Genomic DNA, 24296 nt, shown 5'->3' with positions numbered 1-24296 from the left:
TACAGTATATACTTATATTGTTGCTCACGGCGTCATTAACTTGTTCCACTACCAACGAATTTCGAGGTACTTTGTTTTGCATCTTTTGTGCGTGTTTTGTGTCGCTTTGTGCGCCTATTCCCACATTTTGTGCATCACCGGAAGTGGGTCAAAATGGGCCTACAAATATGGCGGAACAAATTATTGCTCTTCCGCCACCAATGAATTTCGAGTTCGTTTCCTTCATATCGTTTTGTGCCGTTTTGTGCGTCTACTTCCGTTTTGTGCGTCATGGGAAGTGGGTTAAAATGAGTCCCCAAGGTGGGACGAAAATGACCACAAGAGTTCCGCCACTATTAAATCTCGAGGTCGTTAATTTCACATCGCGTACCTTTTTGTGCGTCTATTTCGACGTTTTGTGCGTCACTTGAAGAAGGTCAAAATGGCCTCAAAGGTGGGACGAAATTGACCCACTGCTCCGCCACTACCGAACTTTGAGGTTCTTCCTTTCGCATCGACTAGTGAATGTGTCGTGCCGTTTCGTGCCCTTATTTGCACGTTTTGTGCGTCACCGAAAGTGGGTCAAAATGGGCTTCCAAGATGGGACGAAAATGACCAAGAGTTCCGCTACTATCGAATTTCGAGGTCGTTAATTTCGCACCGCGTACCCTTTTGTGCGCCTATTACGACGTTTTGTGCGTTACTGGAAGACGGTCAAAATGGCCTCGAAGGTGGGACGAAAATGACCCACTGCTCCGCCACTACCGAATTTCGAGGTCCTTCCTTTTGCATCGACTACTGAATTTTCGTGCTGTTTCGTGCCCCCATTTTCACGTTTTTTGAGTCACCAGAAGTGGGTCAAAATGGGCTTCCAAGATGGGACGAAAATGACCCACTGTTCCGCCACTATCGAATTTTGAGGTCGTTAATTTCACATTGCGTACCCTTTTGTGCGCGTATTTCGACGTTTTGGCGTCACTGGAAGACGGTCAAAATGGGCCTCGAATGTGGGACGAAAATGACCCAGTGCTCCGCCACTACCAAATTTCGTGGTCCTTCCTTTCGCATCGACTAGTGAATGTTTCGTGCCGTTTCGTGCCCTTATTTCCACGTTTTGCCAGTCACCAGAAGTGTGTAAAAATGGGCCTCCAAAGTGTGACCAAAATGACCCATTGTTCCGACACTATCGAATTTCTAGGTCGTTTCTTTCGCATCGTTTAGTGCCCTTTTTTTTTAAGTTTTCTGCGCCTATTTCTCGTCTTGTGCATCACCCGAGGTGAGTTAAACGGGGCTTTAAAGTGGAAGTTAAATGGCTCACTGTTCCGCCACTATCGAATTTCGGGATTGGTTCTTTCGCACCGTTTAGTGTGTATTTTGTACCGTTCTGTTCGCCTACTTCCACGTTTTGAGCATCACCAGAAATGCGTCAAAATGGTCCATCAATGTGTGAGGAAATAGAGCCATTGTTCCGCCACTATCGAATTTGGAGGTCGTTTCTTTCGCATCGTATAGTGCCTACTTTGTACTGTTTTGTGCTCATATTTCCACTTTAGTGAGACAACAAAAATGGGTCAAAAGGGCCTACAAGTATAGCGGAATAACATAATGCTGTTCCGTCACCATCGAATGTCGAGGTCGTTTTCTTCACATTTTTAATGCATGATTTGTGTCGCTTTGTGCATCAGTGGGAGAGGGTCAAAATGGACCTTTAAAGTGGAATGGATATGTCTTTTTCTGCCATATTGGTAGGTCGTCTTTGACCCACTTTTGATTGATTGATTGATTTTGAGTTTTACGTCCCGTTCAGCAGCGAGGCTATATGAGACGTGGACCTACTGATTAACGTGGAATCCGAACCACATGAGCTCCCGCCGGGAATCGACCCCGGGTCTCCCGCATTGACCCACTTTTGTTGGCCTACAAAACGTGAAAATATGCGCAGAAACGGTAAAAACATGCACTAAACAATGCCAAAAAGCGACCTTGAAATTCGATACTGGTGGGAGAGTGGATCATTTTTCTTCCCACTTTGAATGCCCATTTTGACCCACTATCATTGATTCACAAAACGTGGAAATAGGCTTACAAAACGGTAGAAAACACGCACAAGATGATGTGAAGGAAACGACTTTGAAATCGTTCCTGACGGAACAGCATTAAATTGTTCCGCCATATTTGTAGGATAACTTTGACCCATTTCCGGTGACGCAGAAAACGAGGAAATAGGCGCACAAAACGACGCAAAAAATTTCCATGTAATTAAGCTGAATTTCCATTTAAGTTTGTAAGCTTAATTATATGGAAAATTTTATACATTTTTCCTTTTTCGTTGGTCTACTTTACGTTGATTTTGGACTTTTAAATTTTATTCAGTTTTCCACTGAAAAGTATCTATAATTCAACAAGGAAATAATTATTAATTATAATTATTATCTATATAATTGAATTCATTGTAATTTGTTCCATAACAAACACTTTACCATTTCGTACTAGCTGTTATGCCCGTTCTTCGCATGGATCAGATAAAATATCAATGTAAACGAACTGAACAACGGGAGAACAATCAAAAAACATTTCTAAAATTGGATATATTTTGTGTGAATATATATCCAACAACCGTTTCCGTACATGTGTTTTCATTGGGAAGGCTGATGGGGGCTGAATTTGAACGTATACACTATCGGGGGTGTCACTATACGTCTGAGCAACCCCAATAAATATGGATTCGAAACAAATTCTACTACTTCGACATGTCAAGGTGAACCACCCCTCAGACCCCCTTGGTTCATATTGTGAAAAAATCTCCTCTGGCCCCCACCAACCCCCAACCAATACCGCGAAAACTATGAATGTGATACTAACATCTGCCATTTTCTACTACTTTTTACATATGCCGGTAAAAGTCCCTATAATCCTCTGGTTCCAATTTAAAAAAAAAAAAAAACAATGCCTCTGGCCCACAGCCGATGGGGGCTGTATTTGGAAGTCAACGCCTGTGAAAGTATCACCATTCATCTCAGCGACAGCGAAAACTATGGATTTGACACTAATATCGGTCACTTTCCATCATTTTTACATGTCTCGCAATTTCCCACCCCCGGTGACTCCCCGCCCGCATACAATGGTGGCTAAATTTGAAAATCATCGCTAATGAAAGTATCATCATTGATCTCAGCCACCGCGAAAACTACGGATTTGACATCGGCCATTGTGGATTATTTTTACATGTCTCGTGATCCCTTTTATAATGCCCCCTTTCTTAGCTGATGGGGGCTAAATATGAAAGTAAACGCGGTCTTGAGTTTCACCATTGAGCTCAGCTATCCCGAAAACTATGGATTTGACATTAATATCGGTCATTTTCGATTATTTTTACATGTCTCGGAATCCCCCCCTCTGCTGACCCAAGGCCCGCATACAACGGTGGATGAATTTGAAAGTCATCGCTAATGGTAGTGTCGCCATTGATATGAGCAACCGCGAAAACCATGGATTTGACACTAATATCGGTCATTTTGGATTACTTTTACGTTTCGGTATCCCCTTCCCGTTGACCCACGGCCCACAGCCGAATACGCTGAATTTGGAAGTTAATGCGATCGGAGTTTCACCATGGATCTCAGCGACTGCGAAAACTATGAAATCGACACTGACATCGTTCTACTTTTACATGTCCCGGTAAACGCCCCCCGGAGACCCCCTGGTTCGAATTTTGTTGAAAACGCTTTGCCTTGGTGTGGGACCTGGACCAAGGTATCTTTGACCAAAATTTGGTAACTCTCGGTCTACTTTTCTGGTCTCCAGGCCGGTCCCGGTAAACGTCCCCTGGGGACCACCTAGTAAGGAATTAAAAAAAAACTCTTCGTCTTGGTCTGGGGCCTAGACCAAGCTACCCGTGACCAAATTTTGAAAAGTTTCGGTCCACTCGTCTCTTCCACAGGCTGCACAAAGATAGATAGACAGACACACGAACAAACTCTATTTTATTTATATTAGAAATGTCAGATCCGCCGTTATTGTATTAGTGCGGTGCTTGAGCGATTGATCGTAGAAATTCAAACTCCGATGAGTGATAATTTTATAGGCTTGTTTTATTACAAGTTTAGACTCTTTAGTCAGTAGATAATAGGGCGTGAATAGGGTCAGAGTTGATGACAATGGGTTTTGGTGGGTCTGTGTGTCACAGTGGGTAAGAGTGGTTTATGATGGGTGGTGGGTCAGAGTGGGTCACGGTGGGTCGTGGGTCACGACGGGTGGTGAGTCAATTGGTCGTGGCTAAAGTTTTCATTGCCCCACGCCCTCTCTGAACTATAGTGTTGAAAATTAATTGTGAAAATCAATTGCAATTGATCAATCAATTGAAAGTAATTGCTGTGGAAATCAATTGCAATTGAATCAATTGCCAATTAATTTCAATTGCAATTGAATTACAGAATTCAATTGCAATTACTTTCCACTGCAATTACTTTCAATCAATTGATCAATTGCAATTGATTCTCCTTTTTCAATGGCCAACTGCAATTAACAATTAACCATTACTTATTTCAATTGTTAATTGCAATTAACAATTAAATTTACAGATTAATTGTTAATTGTTAATTCAATTGAAATTTGCCCAACACTGATGGGCTTACAGCCTAACGTGTTGTCCCAAACCAGATAAACTCACACTGGAAATCGAACCCAGGTCTTCCGCACCGAAAACTAAGACAGAGCGTACTTCCATTTTTTCATTTATCGTTGCATAATCATAAAATGTTACATTTCCTCTGGATCTGACACGAACTTTTCCAGGTATAATACAAGGTTCCAGGACACATATGGCCTTTAATGATAATAACGCTAGTTTATTAACCATATTTTGGTTAAATACAGGACATGGTTTATTTTTCCAACATGCTTAAAGATCTAATAGACTGACGCGGATAGCTCATATTTTTTTCTTTCCTCTCTTTGTTTTCACAAACAGACCAATATTTCATTGACATAATGTGTCAGAACTTAGTAGAAGAAGCAAAATGCTTCACTTCACAGGTAAACCAAAGACAAGACACGCATTTCAAACGACCTTCAGGCGATATTGCTTTGCCTTTCTTTGCCTCTAGCGTTTAGTGATGATTCATTGAATAAGTAGTTGCTTACTACTGAAGGAAATTCCAATGGGTGAACAGCAGCGTGGATTGATTTAAATCAGTCTGATTTAAATCACGAATTTAATCAAGATTTAAATCACTTGATTTTTTAAATAAAAGTCGTTGGTTTAAATCAAAATCCGAAATAAATTAAAGTGAAAATAAGTAAAATCCCGTTTCTGTTCTGTTATTTCGATTATGAAAGATAATAAGAAAATACAATGAGACTCAAATTATGTAAGCACAATATGAAAACGAGTATCATGCAGAGGATGATTAGAGAAAATCCCGTTTTGAACGGGTAACGGGTAAATCCTGCTTTCTTCTCTTTGTAACATAGGGTTTTTAAATCGTTAAAACTATTCCAACGGAGAAATCATCATGCAAATTTAAGACGAAAGTTCTTTTGTGCCCACGTCTATTTGTTTGTTTTCAGGTAATAGGGTCGTATTTAGGAAAGCTCGATCCCCTCTGCGAAAAAAAAAAATAAAAAATAATAGAGTTTAAAACTTCAGGGGAAATTTATGTACTAAATACATAGAAGTTATTCGGGATCGTAATACGGCAAATTTTGGATGCGTTAAAAAAATAATAATTCTTTTGATAAAGTGAATACTTTCAAATATCTAAGATCAATATTAACAGACGAAAACGATATTCACGAAGAAATTAAATGTCGACTAAAAGCAAGGAATTCGTGTTATTATTTAGTTCAAAATCTCTTGTCGTCGCAAATTCTGTCGAGAAATTTGAAGCTTAAAATATATAAAACGATAATCATGCCTGTTGCTCTGTATGGTTGCGAAACATGGTCGCTTGCTATGAGGGAAGAGCATAGACTGAAAGTATTGGAGAACAAGATCCTCAGACGAATATTCGGACCTAAAAGGAACGGGAATGGGGAATGGTGGAAACTTCATAACGAGGAACTACATAATTTGTACGGTTTATCAAACATTGTTAGGGTCATCAAGTCTAGGAGACTCAGGTGGGCAGGTCATGTAACCAGGATGGAAAAAAGTAGGAACGCTTTCAAAGTCTTAACTGGAAGACCAATCAGAGAACGACCATTAGGAAGACCTAGGCGCAGATGGAAGGACAACTTTTAGATGGATTTCGCAGATATAGGAATACAAAGTAGAAAATGGATCCAGTTGGCTAAGGATAGAAGTCAGGGAAAGCTTTTGTGAACGTGGAATTGATCCTATGGGTTCCATATGCCATAGAGTTAGTTAATTTTAGGCGAAATTTATGGACTTTATATGTATTTCGTGCGGCTAGCTAGTTTCGATTTTTTTTTAAATATGGCCCTGCCAAACATCAGTAACTTTCGCGAAAAGAAAAGTGTCATATTGATAAACGTTGCTGTAAGCTTTTTTCCTTAATGCTTGAGACACATTGTTTGGGATTGAAATAGGTAAACGATTGGGGATTAATTCAAAATTAAATCCCAATACTTCCACCTAAATGACATAATTAACATTTAATCCTAATTTCTAATGTCTTTTCTGCAGTTCGCGACTTGTATTATACGAGGAGAAAGTTTTGATATAAATAAAAAAATCGATTTAAATTTTAAAAAATCAAAAATGATATATATTTTTTTAAAAATCATGATTTTTTTCACCCTGGTCAACAGTCTCACACCCAAAAACAAATAAAAAGATCCACACTCGTCATATTATTTTCTCAAAAATAGAAAAAGAGTTTAGTTAGAGTTATATTTATATTTGCGGGTAGTAACTTGCTTCTTTACAAAAATAAAATTAATAATACCCACAATGAACATGCATCAATAAATAAATCAACCCATAATATTACTCTGATCCTTATTACATGCCTTCACATTCATACATCCTGTGGATTATTTCGTTTGTGATTCCAGTATCAGCAAAAGTGCCTAGAACTAAAGTAGTGTCTGTGTTGAGAGACAAAGCTGTTGAACTAGGATGTTCACATAAGACAGTAAGGCAACGGTTTACTGCGGCTGGACTCCATCACGCACAACCAGCTATGAGAACTATTTTGACAGATTACCACAAGGAAAGGCGTTCAGAATGGGCTAAGAAGAACGTGAGTCTTTCACAAGCCTATTGGGATCTCGTCATCTGGTCTGATGAGAAGGTGTTCCTCTCTGATCTGCAACCGAGAATGATATTATACAGGCCACGCGGGACACGATACTTCCACAACATGTCATTCGCACCGGACATTCAAGACGAGTTTCAGCTCATTTTTGGGGCTATATGACAGCTGAAGGTCCGCGCGAGATTATTCCTGTTCCTGGACGAATGACTAGTGCGACTTATATCCAAGTACTGGAGGATACACTGCTTCCGTTTCTACACGAAAAATTTCCAGAACAAGAGGAATTCGTGTTTATGGAAGACAACAGCGGTGTTCATACCTCGACGCAAACTCAAGCATGGTTGGAAGATCATCCAGAGCTAATATGTATAGAATGGCTTCCTCGATCGCCAGACCTTAACCCCATAGAACATCTTTGGGCCTTAATGGTTCAAGAATGGAAAAAACGTCAACAAGACCGTAACAAAGGAATTCTTGAGGCACATGTAATAGAACTCTGGAATAATATCCAACAACATCCAACTATATTCTCGAATCTTGTAGCTAGTATACCTAATCGTTTGGGTGACGTTATAGAAGCAGAAGGTGACTAGACAAAATACTAGAATTCTTTCATTTCCAAATATTTGCCTTTTATTGATCTTTTCTTCTTTTGTTCAATGGTAAAGAACTTATACATTTCATTTTTGTTCTCAATTAACCTAAAAGACATTTGAAGCTGGATTAAATGTCTTAGGTTTTCTTCATCAAATTCAACTTTGATTTTATTTTCATCCCAATTAATGTTCAAGAGACCTTTGGAGCTAAAGTTAAATATTTTATTTCGTTTTTAGAAAAATTAGTTTTAATTTTATTTTTTTCCTAATTAACCCATTAGTGCCCAGAATTTCCCACTGGTATTTTGAAAAGTTTTTTTCGCATTTTGGTCTTAATAGTACTCTAAAATAGATATTAGAATATTTTTGAAAAATATTTATTTTTTCTTGTTTTTTTAGCCCGGCAACTTAACTTGCCAACAGGCATATACATATTAAAAAAGGGAAAATTTTCAAAAGTTACAATTTTTAAGGAGAAAATACACTGGAAAATCATACCTATTAAAATCAAATCAATCCTTCCTTTACAGACCTTCAATCCTTCCTTCTGTAGTATTTCAAATCAATCCAGTTGAGTCTTTCTCTTCAAAACACATTGTACCCAAAAAACAGTGCTAACCTCGCATTAATATATTATACAAAGAAAATGCAAGAATGCTATAACGAAACAGACTCCAAAATTATTTTACGGTTAAAACCAGCAATGCCAATAAATGAGTTTTTGCGCTATGACGAAAAATTGCCGTGGCAACTTAAGTTGCCAAGGGGCAGCAATGGGTTAATGCCCAAAAGGCATTTGGGGCTAGAATTATATATTTTATTTCTTCTTTACAAAATAACGTTTTTTCACACTACTTGTGTTGTGTGTTAAAGAAGCGAGCGGATTTCGTTTCAACTTTTACATTTACATTATCTTTCTCTTCATCAGTTTCAGTCCCTACCAACAATAGTAGTTCTTACACTTTCAAAAAAAAAAAAAAGTTGCTTCATGAAATCAGGTTTAACAAAAGCACAGAAGTTATCGTAAAATGTAATCTTGAAATTGGCTTTATTTTCCCAACTCTCATGAATAACAGCATAAACAATAGACCTAACTACAGCCTGAAAGAAAACATACCTACTATTTCATGAAAAATGGGAACTTTGGAGAAAAAATGCTAACAGTTTCTCGAAATGAAATTAATTCACCTTTTTTTCCCTCCAACTTCAACTCAAAACAATAACTTTATGCCTCTAATTTCAAACAAAACACATTATGTTTCACAAAACTAATTTACACGAAATATTTCGTGTTACATGACAAGAGGAATGAAATTTACTCCTTTATTATTGGCCAAATATAATTCCAAACAGCGGAGTTAATTGGGAACCTACAAAACAATATTTGAAATTTTGTAAAGGAACATGATTGGGAGGGGGCGATTGGTCATTCTTGACTGATTTTACCCCTAAAAGTGTGGCTTGTTCATAAACTCCAAATTACATTTGCACCATATTCTTTAAAAATTAAACACTTTTTACAGAAGTTATACTGGATCTTTTCTAAACGGCAGGGTAAAGTAATTCAACCTCTAATTCTTGATAGCCGGCGTACTTACGTCTCCTCCCACATTATCATTCCATCAAGTCTACCATCATAATTCACATCCCTCAATCATCGTCCCCCTTAGTCTACAGGGCATAATCTTTGGACGTAAAACTGAAAAAAGTTAATTTCATTTTTCTCTTGACCCCAATTGAATTCGTTTAATAGGGATGATCGAGAAGCCCCAAAGAAAATATACGCCATCTTGAATCAAATTGACTCAATATGGTGGAAGTTATTTTTAAACATATTTTATTATAATATTTAAATAACCAAGTTTCGAAGTTCAGAGGAACTTGGTCCCTTTTACGCGCTTATCCATTGCCAATTTCACCCGCAACAAATTCGAATGATGCGGATGGCCTAAAGTAAAAATAGCCTATGTTTTGTCTAATCAAATGATCTTCAGTTGTTTTGCCTATAACACAAAATTGTTATATATGTGAATGTGCAAAGGGTGAGTGTTTTAGCTTTCACCCCTTATTCTTGATAGAGTTAAATCCAAAACAATAGGATTATTAGTTGAAACCATAAGCCAATTTTCATTAAAATGAAACCAAAACAATAAAAGATAGTTGTGAAACAGGCAAACGGCCGCACATACACACAAATGTCAGTTGAGTCGAATTGTAGCGCTTGTCTTTGATTAATTTCACTATGTTCCATAAAAATGGGATTTGTTTAAAGATGTCTTCGCGGAACAGTTTTCAATCAGGGACGAATAATTAACTTCCTCAGTATTGACTGATTTCAGCCCCAAGCAGTAGAATTGTGGGAAAGGCTTATAGAACATATACTTCGTATTGTATTAGCATCTAATCACTTTTATGGATCTCGAACCGGCTCGGTATGTTGAGGTGACTGAGTCGTGAGCCGAGCCGTTGACAACACTACAGGCTGCTTAGCTACACCCACCGGCTTCCACTGGGCCACTGCGGCCCACACCTTTGTAACAGTTTGTAGTAATATTCATTATCTTCACCCACAGAATCAGCTATCCAGTTGCGATTATTAAATTATACATATGTATTTTATTTATTTATTCACTAAAATATTTACGATACAGCCAAAAGATCATTATTTTTGTAAAATGACTATTATTTAAATGAAGCAGAGTGAATATTCTACTTGAGTTTAGAACTATCACTTGCTACACTTTTAGAACTAGACCTGATAGTTTATGCTCATTATTTCTGACAATTTTCTACAAATTACTTGGAGACTATTCGGAGTAAATGTTTTACGTAGTTTAGTTATATTTTATTTTAATATATTTTAAATATATTTTATTTTATTCTTTTTGTTTAATAAATATAATTATATTTTTCTTTCTTCTTCTATGGGAATTAACAATTCTCATTTTTTCTTTTTATTATGGGAATAAGGAAAATATTCTGAACAATTTTAAAGCACTTAACACCAAGGCGTAGATAAATATGCTATTTTATTTCGTTATCTGTGTGATATATGAGATATATATTTTTCTTTCATATATAGGAGAATTAACGTTTCTCTTTAGTCTCCTAAGGAAATTAGAATAATGGATATTGATAACAGCATTGGTTTCAAACACTTAATGTCAAGGAGCAGATAGACTATTATATTTTGTTCTCCCCATTAAATAAGCATACCTTTTTCTTTCTTTCTTTCTTTCTTTCTTTCTTCATAGTGGCCCTTAAGACTTACCTAGTCGATAGCCAGAAGTTTGCCTGAAGGCATAACGTCGCGTAGCAAACAACTCGGCTCGACACGTGCCAATATACCTACTATCTGAATAGAGTTGGAAGTCATTTTTTTTATTTTCATGATTTCATGGAAAGTTATATATATATATCTTCGCTTCTGCTGTACTACTACTACTACTACTACTACTACTTATCTCCCCAAAAGTAAGCAAATCTCCTTTTTGAGTACTTTTTCATCATATTTTATTGAAAAAAGTGTTATGAACGATTTAAAAAAAATATAAATTTCCTTCGGCCGGGTTTGAACTCACGCCAAAAGCAATTCTTGTTACCAGCCTACATCGCTAGCGCACACGACCACGAGGACCGATAGTAACAAGCGTATGATTTCTGTTATATACATAGGTATAGGCTATTTAGCAAGATACGGATAACGCCAACCAATCAGAATCGTGTATTTAGTTACTACTACCGGGAGTACTCTCCCGAGCAAGATCTCAACAACCTAGTCCAAGCTAGAGGTTAACTATGTCAATAAAATTCATTTCAAACGGTTCAGCCATTTTTCGCTATAATAGACAACGTATTTTTAATGTATATACTATGTAGATATACGTTAATAGTATTGTTACTGTCTTTTTTATTTAAGTTATTTATTGATATAAAAATGATGCATTAACTTTAATATTTAACAGTATCATACAATTTCATCGTGCGTATCACGACGTGTCGTCGTATCCAGGTCTGTTCCAGGTCACGAAATCCGTAACCAATTATCACTGCTTCCAAATACCAGTATAATAATAGGGTATGTTCTAACCCCAACGGGTAGGAACTGACTGTGGTTAGATTTTTTTCCTAAAAACGGAGTTCGATTCTCAGTAGAAGCCTATGGTTTCGGATCCCACGTTAAGCTGTAAGTCCATGTCTCATATAGCCTCGCTGCTGAATGGGACGCTAAAGTAAAACCAACTACTACAACTAATAACAGACATTCTACAAAGAGCTCTGCAGACCATTTTCTTATATGTTTCTTTCTACTGGAGTCCTACCTGATCAATAATAAAATAAAAATAAAAAACAGCGACGCGGAGATTCGAACACGGGTCGCAGGAATGGGAATTCTATACGGATCCAATGAGCTACGAAAGAAGATATACGAACAATCTACGCTATAAGTATATAGTACTAATCGTAAGCTTCACGCTGTGAAATAACTTTTTTTCCTTTTATTAAGTTTTACGATATTTCTATAGTGTTTTAAGTGAACTGCAAAGAGATAGATCATGTAGTTATCAATTTGGTTAGGGATTGAGCTTTAAAAACTTTTAAAACATTTAATTAAATCGCGATACGGTAGCAAGGAATGTGTATGACCGTGGCACTCTGTGTGGCTCCGTGGATGAGTGAGCAAAGGCGTGGCTTCGTAATCATGGGGTTTAGGGTTCGAGTCCGGTCGAGGTAAGTTGGTATTTTTTTCCATTGTTCGTTCCCCATATCTTAAGATGTTTCTCTTCCTCCGTAATCATCTGATGCTCTCAACTGAGTTCTCCACTTGAATTCAGCAATTGGTAATGGGATGCTCTCAAGTTCGGGTGAGCTTTTACATGTCTACTTACAAAATCAAAATTTTCGACAAAATATGGATGCTATCCGATCATTTTGTCTCCAATTCTGAATTTGCACATGTGAGTGTATTTCTCCTTCATCATATTTGCATCTCCCGTTCTCCTATGTTGTCAGTTATGACAAAAGATGGTTTGGGAGCAAGATTTCAAATCATAATAAAAGCGCTATACCAATGGGTTCACTCTCGCTAAGCATTTGATTAAAAGTATATGTTTTCATACTGTAGGAGGGGAGCTTTTGCTCTTCCAACCCCCCCCCTCTGAAGTGACAGAATATTTATTTAGGTTCTGTAAAGTCATTTCAGATCAAACGACTTAAAGAGAGTTCATTCCAACAGCAACAGGATTGGGCTTTTATTTGTTGTTGCACTTTATCTTCACGAATAGGACGAATAACAAATAGTATATTTGGCATAAGAACTACACGTATAAGATTCATTTTATTTTGGAGATATGATGCTGTAGACGGTAGTGGGAATTTCACCCAAGTGTACGGGAATTTTCATTGCCTGGCGATTATGCCACCCGCCTTCTTTTAAAGTTAATTCGGTTGCAATACTTCCAGCAAATACTTTGGACTCAACTGGTGGAGCACTCTTGCCGTAAATCTCCATATGGCTGTACCATTTAGAAGTGTCCCCCGCTGTACATGGGTAGTATGTTGCATTAAGATAACAGAGGATGACGGTCAGGACAATCACATTCACCCAAGGATCGACAAGGTTTAGAGCTACTGAGATAAACTATTGATGATATAGTTTGTTACAAGATAATTGTAAATATACTATACAGGATATGCACTATCTTTGTGTGGAAAATTGATAATAAAACAAATATATTACTTAATGAATGATTTTGTTATTATTATATGAATGCTACACAATCTTGGGTACATAGTTTCATTTAGAGAACTTTAAAATATACGATAACAATTCTCAATCCACAAATTACTTTAAAATCAATCATTTTCATTAGTCAATCGTCTCCTTTAGCAAAAAGGCATAAATGTAGGACGTTAAAATGGAAACGAAATAAAATCTTTAAGTTGTACGTACCTTTACGCTGAAGAATACACATGATTAATGAAAGTGGATGATGATGACACAGTCGGTGAAATGAAAATGTGAGAGGAAACAGAAGAACCCATGGACACAATATTGTCCATTATAAATTTATCTGGCTTAGGATCGAACCAGGGATCGCTAATACCATAGATGAGCGCTCTAGCACTGAGCCACCGTGGCTTCCTTGTGTGACGTTAAACTAAAGATTTCATTTCATTTCTAATTTTTTCTTTAGTTTTGTGCATTGTTTCTCTGTTTCATCGACTGTACAGTACCTAAATCTTTGTGACTAAGTATGATAACGAGCAAACGAATACGTTGTGTAAATTAACAAATGAGTAAATTTTAGTAATCTTTCGCGTCAAGTGCTGATAACGAGATTTCCTTTTGTTTCAAGGAGGTTGTTTTTTTTAAAACAAAAATGGAAAGAAACTGAATGTATAATTGTAGAGGTTTTTTTTTAAATATCGGTTTTACCTCTGTTTCTTATTAGTATACGTTTTTTTTCCTATTTTAATATAGTTAAGAAAATTTACTATATATAAAATTGTTTCTTGACTTTGCGTTTATTAAAAGATCGTCCCATATGCGCAAAAGGAGCAACCATATGCTTCAAATAACTTGACTTAGCCCTTTTTGTTTAAACATCATACATTATATACATATAGTTGGAAATGAAATAAAATTTTCTAGTTCTACATTCTGGGTGTACACTTCAGATCAAAAACTCGAGTGTTTAATTAAAATGAGTTATTATGAAAGAACTAGTGGAATTACAAAATGGGAGAAAGCGAGATAACCTCTAGAAAACCCAAAAACACGTTGTCCGCTACAAATACGTGTAATCTGTGATCGAATTAGGGACTCCTAGCACCAGAAAAAATGAAATAAAATCTTTGAGTCTCCATCTAAAGGAGACGGTGATGATGAGTGATGAATGAAATAGTGGAATGAATAAAGTGGGAGGAAATGGGAGAACCCCGAGGAAACCCACGCACAAGGTGTTTGTTCACCACAAAGTTCACTTGGTGGGGGCTGGGATCGAACCCGGGAGCCCAAGCACCAGAGGTGAGCGCTGTACCACTGAGCCACCCTTCTAGCACCAGAGTTGAGCCTTTTCTACGGAGCCCAAGTGCCCCCAAACTTACAATTCGAGATACTGTACAGAAATTAACCAGGTTAAAAATTTTAAATGAATGTATTACTTAAAATAAATATTACTAGTAATCCTAACTAAATATATTGATACAAGTATCTATAATGACCATGCAGTTGTTATACTTATGTAGCAATGTTTATGGATTTTGAGAATGAAATAGCAATTACAATAAGCAAATAGTGAACGTTACAAGTTTCTAAAATAACCAATTTGGTAGCAAGGATGTTGTAGTTTACCCTCACATTAAATGCAAAATTCAAACATTTGCATTCTATGAGATCTGAAATCAAAATGTTAAGGTACTCGTTTGATTTAATAATAAAAGTAATAATATTTATATATTTTAATATACTTATATATTTGATTTAACTAAATGAATAATTCAGTTTGATTGTTTCTATCCTAACTGTAGTTACTGAATCGCTAATGAGCCAATAAATTAAGTGCTCTAACAACAGTATACGGAAACAATAATTGTATAAGTACAGAGATAAAAATTTAATTATAATTTTGAAATCAATATGATTCTAAAATTTTATTCTATTTTGCAACTATATACTGTTGTTATAGTAAGCTACTGCAATAAAAAAATAATAAAAATTAAGTTAAAAATATGAAAGTGAGGACTTTCCATGCTTGAATATCCCTCTACGTAAAAATTTGAAAAAATATAGCTTAAGAAAAGCTTCAGGAGTGTCAAATATATATATATATATGTTCAACTACGTGTAGAAATGGAATAAATTTACACTTTTAGGTGATATACTTTGAATTGGATATTCTCTTTAAAATTCATTTCTCGACTTCATTTAAGAGTCGATTTTAAAATTGATTATTTAGTACAATTTAAGACCCATCTTTAAATTGAGTTTTTAATTTTATTTAAGGGTCACTTTTAAAATTGATTCTTCATTTTATTTAGGAAATATTTTAAAATGCCTTTCTTAGTTTTTTTTAAAGATTTCGTTTTAAAATTATTTTCTCAGCTTTATTTAAAATTTATTTTTACCCGTAAAATCGATGTTTTTTCAATTTTATTTAAAAGTCAATTTTAAAATTGATTTCTCAGTTTGATTTAAGAACCAGCTCTAAAATGTATTGATCAGTTGTTTTAAGAGCCACTTTTAAAATCCAATTTTAAGAGCCACTTTCATCAGTTTTACTTAAGAGTCAGTTTTAAAATTAATTTCTCAGTTTTATTTAAGGGTCAGTTTTAAGCTGGTTTCTCAGTTTTATTTAAGTGGCTCTACAACAGAAATGGATCAGTTTTGAACATGAATTGTTTTACTTTTTATTCATAATAACAAAGAACACTGGTCAGAAAATGTTATAATACATATAAAGTGGTCCAGCGTAGTGTAGTCGTTAAGAATCTCGAATTTGGTGCCAGTGGTTCCGGGTTCAATTCCCGACGGGGACACTCGGTTAGAAAGGCGTAACAGCTTTATTCCCAGAACTGCATAAACCAAGGAATTTAATCTCTAATCCCCTGATACATAAATATTTAACTTATTTATTTATGAAACCTTAATAAAATAACTTTTGTTTCACATCATCCAAGCCAGTTGATTTCTTTTTTTTTTTTTAGAAAAAAACAACTTGAATTGGGGTTAAATTATATCATTTCGCTTTTATAAAAGAATTACTATGAGCTGTGATAATTTATGATCAACCTGACCACAGAGTTTCTATATAAATGTTTCATAGCTTAAGAGCAAGCAACCCACAGTACGAAAATGAACTGTTGGTTGCCGAACGTTCAACGGGAAAACACTACCAATTATCATTGAATTTACATTAATTTTTCTAAGCAATCCACTAGAGCAGGCACTTTTTATTAAATCTCATTATTTTATTGAGTTCTTTTCGTTTATCATATGCTTTTCATTTAAGTAATCAATCACTAGGATACTGTAAATCGTACTAGATCGACGATCAAATTCATCCAATCTTGACTAACTTTAGCATGGTAATAAATCTTGATGAGCTTAATACAATATGAAATATATTATGTAAGATTTTAGCTCCCGACCTATGAGCCACCAAAAGTAGAGTTTGAACCTAGTCTAGTTTTTCACAACATAAAATCTCTTTCGGATCGCTGAAACTCATTAAATCTTGACTAAAGTTGACACGCTGAGGATCATAACTTGCTTAGTGGAAATGTGAAATATCATAGTGTCTAGGCCAGTAGTTGTTGAGTTACAAACCACCCAAGTTGGTATTTGGATTTTCACTCAATTCAAATTTTAGCAACAAAAAATGTAATTTGTGTTTAGAGCGAAATACATAGAACAAATCTGCTTTAAACATTAATTTAAACCACAAGAAACTAATTAGTAAAGGGTTGATTACTTCATTTATAAATGCAGTATGTACTTATGATAAAACCTTTGCTACAAAGGAATAAACGAAAGGTGAATAGCGTTCCTTTTTTACATTTTAAAGTTATTTTTAACTTCTGTATATAAATATTTATATTTTATCTTTATTTAATTTTTATTCTTATTTTATCTTTAGATTCTTGTATATTAAGTAAGATTTTGAAAATGCCTCGGTCGGCAGTGAAGCGCTGATATAGTCGCAAATTTGATAATAATATCAATTAATCAATGGATTCTCGACACGGTTTGCTTCAAATTAAGGAAAAATCTTGACTGTTTATTCTACACTATAACAAAATTTCTGGCAGTCTTTCAGAATAATAATTTGATATAATGCAATTCATACAGAAGTCAGAACCACATATACAAGAATGACGTGTTTAGCCATTCCACTACAAAAGGAGCATAATTCGTTCTAGAAAAGCGACGTGTAAGCTAAGCTTTTAATTTGCTTTGAAAATTTAATCAAAATTAAAGTTAATTTTGTCGTAAATAAAAATACTTAAATACTTTCCATACTTTCATTCGAATTAAAGCATATTCAATTCTGAACTCATCTTCAATATAATTTAACGGTTATTAATATTCTGTGGTCTACCTTTTCTGCAAGAAAGAAATCATCTCCAGCTATTATGGATTTCGGAAGACGACAATATCATGTCCGTAGTCTTTCGTGGAACACGCATTATTTAATACTTTAAACATCATCCCATTAACACTTTATTAATAATTTGAACACGAAATTATCATTTGCCCATACATCTTCTTCAGTATTTCATTTCATTTAGATCATACAGCAATAACATCTATCTTTCAACATATTTATATTTCAAGATCAGTACATAACAGTCTTTAAATCAACTTTAGAATTTTTCCATATATTTTCCAATTTCCTATTTTAGATTAATAATATACTATACTTATAATATAATATGTTTGATTTATTTTTATCTTTCCATTCTCCAATTTAAACTTTAAATGTAAAGTACTTCATTAGTAATCTATTTCCCCACTGTATTCATATATTTTTTTAAATAAACAAGTAAATGACTAGCCAAAAACATGGAAGTGGATATAGTTTCGAATTTATCCAGTTAAAAGTAACGTTTGATTATCTTAATTAATTATTTCAAGCATTGTGTAATTCACATGTTTCTATATAAATTATATATGTTGCTTAAGAAAATTATCAATAATAATGCATTTCTTTTTAAATATAATTTAATTACTTTGATTTATTCCTAGCAGTGGTAAAAGATATACACAATCAACGACAACGTAATAATTATGTTTCGGACGAGTCATTGCAGGTCGTTTTGGATTACTAAATCAGTTCACTTTCCTATTTAAGATATTTTACTTAACAAATAGCAGATATTTTATTATACAATTCACATAACATAATTGGAATACTTTGGTGAGAGAACAGTAATAATCATAGGAGTTTTCCTAAGATCAAAGATGTTCTTTCACAAGATATTAAGTAAAAAAAGAAACTAAATGTATGGAATGATTTGTTAATATAGAAATGAAACACTTTATAAGTACTATTTTTAATGGAATTTTGAATTCCGTTCGGAAGTTTTGAAACTGTAGTTGACAAGGAAAACAAGGGAACAAAATCTAATAGCTTGAAACTCAATATTAATTAGCACTAAATATGAATTAAGTACTATCACGTAGAAAAGCAATAAAAACAGGATAATATATTTCTTCCCAAAATTATCCTTTTTTCTTATTTAATACCAGGAAAGTATTGCTACCTTCACGTTAAGTTCCCCTTGTATCATTCTAATATAACATTTATTTTTCTACAATCTTATGACACGAAATTTAAACACTAGGATATCCTTTTTAAATCTTAAGTGCAAAATTCTATCTTATTAACTCATTAAATAAAGTTATATATCGGCATCTAGGAATAAAAATTCGACGATTTCTCACATCTCGAAAATTATGAATAAAAATTATAATATTTATACTCCACGGATGATTTGATTAATTAATAGATCACACGTTATCTAGAATATTTCATTTTGGTCTTGATTTTTAAAAATGTAGAAAAAATTCGTTTTTTCCATGATTATTCAATGAAGGCTAAACGAACCAAGTGCTGAATGAAAATAAATTATTATAGTATTATTAGTATATTGAAGATAGTGTTTAAGAGATTTTGCTCCCAGAACTTGATCTGTTGTCATCTAAGATTCCTTGCACCGGAGGTGAGTAATCTGAAATATCTGCTTCTAACATTTTTGTTTGGATTCTTTATTTGTCACATAGGCGAGAGAGCGAAAATTTGCTTCTTTTATCAACAACAGAAAACGCTAGTAATATTTACGATAATCAAATAACCGTACAACAAATTGAAATTCTTATAATCCTATATTCTTTTTTTTAACCCTTCTATATGTATTATTTTATGGTGATCTTTACATGTACTGGAAGGACTATATGTGAAGTCTCTCATGCCGGAATTCCCTACTTGAACATTTTAACTAAGTTGTATCAGGAAAATGTTTATATGGTAGTGCAATTTTTAATGGTGTTTCGAAAGAGGCATATTCCATCACACATGCTTTCAACTACGTCCAGAAGTAAAATAATTATTGGGAATTTTATCTGACTCACCAATTTCTATTTCGTTATTGTAGAAAACTTGTGAATTAGAGTTTATATTATCTCGTTTTGTTGAAAGAGTGCATTAATATTTATAGTACAAATTATGTTAGTGTGTTGTATAAAATAATGCAACCTGAAATTAAAAGGTTTAGGGCAAAATTAACTTTTTCTAAATTAAGGCTCGTATTTTAATTTGTCTTCAACGGAAGAGCGTACATGTATTCAAAAATAAATTAAATGTTTTCTATGTTCCAATATTGAAAATAACTTACTTTATTTTTGAACTCAAATAGTTTCTGGTTAGTGTGCTGAATTTAATCACAGCTCAATTGCATAGCTCTCGTTCTTGAATTATTATCTTCAACAATATAGTGCAAAAAATTTGTTCAAGTTATTGAAGTTTCTTTCAGAATTTGTGATCACGGTCGAAATTTCCTGAATAGAAATTTCAAATCAATTTATGAATTTCTAAAAGTTCGTGGAGTATCTATTCTATAAAACAAATTCAGGATGCTTTATCAACTAATTATTCACTAGATACTAAACCTGTTAAAATGGTTTGATTCGAATGTTTGCTATTCTAATAATTATCTGTATATTTCTTTGCTGTTCAAATAATTGCTCGAATTTTCTAACAAACTTTTTGAATTTCCATTTAATTCGAGTAATCGAGTAAGTATTCCTCGAATATTCGAACACGGACTTATTTTGTTACATTTTAGCTATATTACATATATTTCCCTTCAAAGAAATAAGGTTATCTTGGAGAATTGTATCCGCGAACGATCATTTGAAATTAATGTGTTATACGTGCTTATGTATAATAGAGCAACAAAGTAGATGTATCTATGAAGTTTTTCAACTTCTATTTGTAGTATATTTTATCATATACTGGAAGCGCTTTGAAGTTCCGAGGAGAAAAGAATCTATTCCGTTACTTACCTTGAACTGCTGAGAAGTTAAAAGAGCGAAAACTTTTCCTCCAGTATCTGCCTGTAATCGCACTAACCAAAGAGAAAAGAATGTGCTGTGGGCTGCTTGCTGTCAGGAGCGGCTTTCGAGCGAACCGACTTCAGCGCGCGGAGTGCAGCCGATTGGAGAGGAAGAGTCGTATAGCCGCTGCTAAGATGTGTACGTATATATGAGGAACGTGTAAGTGTGTGTGTGTGTGTGTATGTGTGGCGTGCGTAGTGTTGGAAGGTGAAGTTTCTAGTTTTGATGCGGGCAACAGGTGGATAGATGCTGAGCGTTGGATCGACTACTGTCGCGCACTGGTGATGGTTCGAGTCTGCGGCCGAGATGCCGCTACGCGCAAGCTTTATAGCATCTCTCCACCTACAATGCAACAGCAAATTACTCGATTTCTTGGCTGCCATCACAAAATTTTTTCTATTCTTTTTTTTTATTATTACTCCTTCCATTATATACCTGCAGGCATTCTTTAAATTTATATATGTCTGCCTTTCTGTCTGGTCAAACTCTGAGTTATTGTTCCAAGATCAAAAGAGAAACTTTAAAATATGCTATTTTACATTAGTACATTAAGGATATTAATGTTATAAGGTAAAACTTAATGGTTAATGTAAAATATCATTCAACTTGGTAGAAAAGCATAGGTTTGGTACTTTATTCTCCTAGTTATACTTAGCGTAAGTATAAAGACTCTATTCAAGCCTAATATTGAATTTACTCTCCTCTCTTTTGTATCAAGAACAAGAATAAGAGAATCAATAATAATAAAACTATACCCAATTGTTCAAAAATTATTGGTCTCAATTACTTGTGTTAGAAGTTCTTGAAAGAAGATATAGAGATCTCCGCGCTTAACTTTCCAGCAGCTTTTCCGTAAATTAAATCATATCCTGCTGCATTTATTACTATAGTATTTATATATGAAATAGCAACAAAATTTTCTGAGTAAGTTTTGGAAAACCTTTCAAAAAAAACTTATACTCAAGAGTAAATTTCAAAGTGTGATTTGTTTTACAGAAGAAGAATATATACAGTATTGTAAGGTTGTTATACAGAGAAAAAACTATGTGACTTACGTAAAAACTTAGGTTACATGCGTAAATTCTGTAATTTTTGGACTTTACCATTTATTTACTAACAGTACTTTAAATCATTATGCGAAAGGATTCGTACATTGTGCTCGAACGGTACTACTTGGAAACAATTTTCTATTTCTGCAAATTGACTAATAGCTGGCAGGATGATGTAGAAATAAGATACTTCCCGTTAAAGCCATTTTGCTTCAGGTAGTCAAAAGGCTGAGTCGCTATAGAGTATTTGAGAGACCCTATATATATATATATATATATAATTTTTATCAACACGCTTGGTAGTAATATATTCATCTTTAAGTTTCGGAATCCTTTAAGTGTTGTGTGCGAGAGAGCTAGTTGCTTTCGTTTTACTTACAAGGAAATAGTAATTCGATTTGCTTTTGCGTACTTTACGAGATACATTGAGTGATGCAAACCAGAATGCAATATAAGACAACTATGTAATCCGAGTCCGAATTGAACGAAATTTGTTATAGATACTAATTTGAGGTCGGTGAATAACGTAAGAATAGTCATTGGATTCTCTTTTGCGTCCTTTACGAGATATACAGGGTGATGCAAAGCAGAATGCAACATAAGACAACTATGTAATCCAAGTCCGAATGTAGTGCTCAATTTATATTCTGGCTGCGGTTAACCATTTTACTGTAATAGTTAATTTTAATCCTGACTGTACAATGTTTACATTGACAGGAAAGATCTGATGAAAAGTAATTGCAAACCGAAAATGCTAGTATTTAATTGATTAGAATTCTATGATAACATTGTATTGTCGTAGCAAATATGTTGTGCGTCGACGCATGAAGATGTTATCAGGTACCCATCAATCCTCTGCAAAACAACAACAAATAACAATTGAAAGTAATTATAACTACGTTAAAATTTTGTCAAAGGCTCAGCTATGCCATGAAAACGCACTAACCATGTGTTTCCATAAACTAAGCCAAGACTTTGGCCCGGATCATCGGAATCGCCACCCAAACATGTAATGGTTCGGGAAATCAATCAGAAGAAAAACCAAGATTCAAGGGGTAATATGAGGTGTAACATCAGGATAAGTTTATGTGATTAAAATGCTACGATATAAAACAGAACCATTGACATAACATTTCACCGTATATCTGAGTATTGGTTTTTAGAGAATAATCTTAATAATCTTAAAATTTAAATAATTTCACTTAGAGACTTTATTTCGTTATGATTATATTTATAAATTATGTAATGAGACTTTATGTTTTAACCATACTAATATATAGAACCAGTACAACATATCACAAATCCACATCTATCATTGTATTTAGTTTTGACTGTAAGTACATTTACATCGCGTCCTGCCTAAGTAAATACTATTTGCAGCTAAGTGGCGAATACCATCATTAGTACATATATTTAACATATTCTCCATTATTTTAAAATTTATCTATAACTAATGGTCTTCTTTAAACACACGCATATATATAGCATTAAATTTATAGCGTTAGTAATATATATAGCATTAACTTTAAATACTTATTCTTCTCATTTCTATATATATTACTGACTCTTTTCTTCCTTAGTTTAAATAAACTTCTGACACATTGCTTGACATTTCTGATGAGGACGGCGTATGTACTATAACGTATTTGTGGATTATTCTTTTAGGATCATATTTGGTGCATTTTATATAACTTGTATTCAACAAAATTCTAATACATTCTAAGCAGCATAAATAAAAGAACATAGTTACCTGACATCCAAAATCGTGTAAGAAAATCCAAATCGAAGTTTGGAAATTTAGGTAATTTAACAATACTGTATCATATTTCTGAATTTTCGTGGAGGTTGTTTAAAATATCAAAATATAACATGTTGACTAAAATTGAAAAAAAAAAACATAAAATTATGAAAGGTGTATCTTACATTTTATTATTCCATGATTTTGAATTTGGCAGACCGAGATATGGGAAGAGAAGAGTCTCCCCCAAACTCTTATTTAGCAAATCATGATTGTTTTACTTTCTTTTCTTTCACAAAATTCATACCTAATTCTCCATTTTACCTGATATTGTTTTCTTTAGTATTTAAAATCGCATTAAATTGCGATGAATTTGTTTTATTTTATATTTTTCTTCAAAAATCATAACACTTGTTAATCTCTACTTCTTACACTTTGTTTATATTTATCGAATCGAAAATATTATTCTTTCCTATGTTTATACAATATGGTGCAGTCCAGAGTACTTGTCACTATTTTCACAAGATGTAATGCGCTAGGTACAGATCAATAAAAGTGGTACATTACATGAATTACACGAAATTTCTTATAGGT

General features: G+C 34.2%; 1 protein-coding gene across 1 annotated transcript in view; it reads right to left on the bottom strand.

Annotated features, from left to right (window-relative positions):
* Dh44 (corticotropin-releasing diuretic hormone 44) overlaps positions 1–21201 on the bottom strand; it is a 715870-nt gene extending 694669 nt beyond the window's left edge. Inside the window, exon 1 of the mRNA XM_081769453.1 lies at positions 20865–21201. The gene's annotated coding sequence lies outside the window, so the exon portion shown is untranslated. The remainder of the gene's footprint in view (positions 1–20864) is intronic.
* Positions 21202–24296: the final 3095 nt, after the last annotated feature.

This window comes from Thermobia domestica, chromosome 8 (assembly GCF_964235325.1).
Source record: "Thermobia domestica chromosome 8, izTheDome1.hap1.1, whole genome shotgun sequence".
In the NCBI taxonomy this organism is placed as follows: Eukaryota; Metazoa; Arthropoda; class Insecta; order Zygentoma; family Lepismatidae; genus Thermobia; species Thermobia domestica.
Note: the sequence above shows the minus strand (reverse complement) of the source record. Positions and strands in the feature narration are given on the sequence as shown.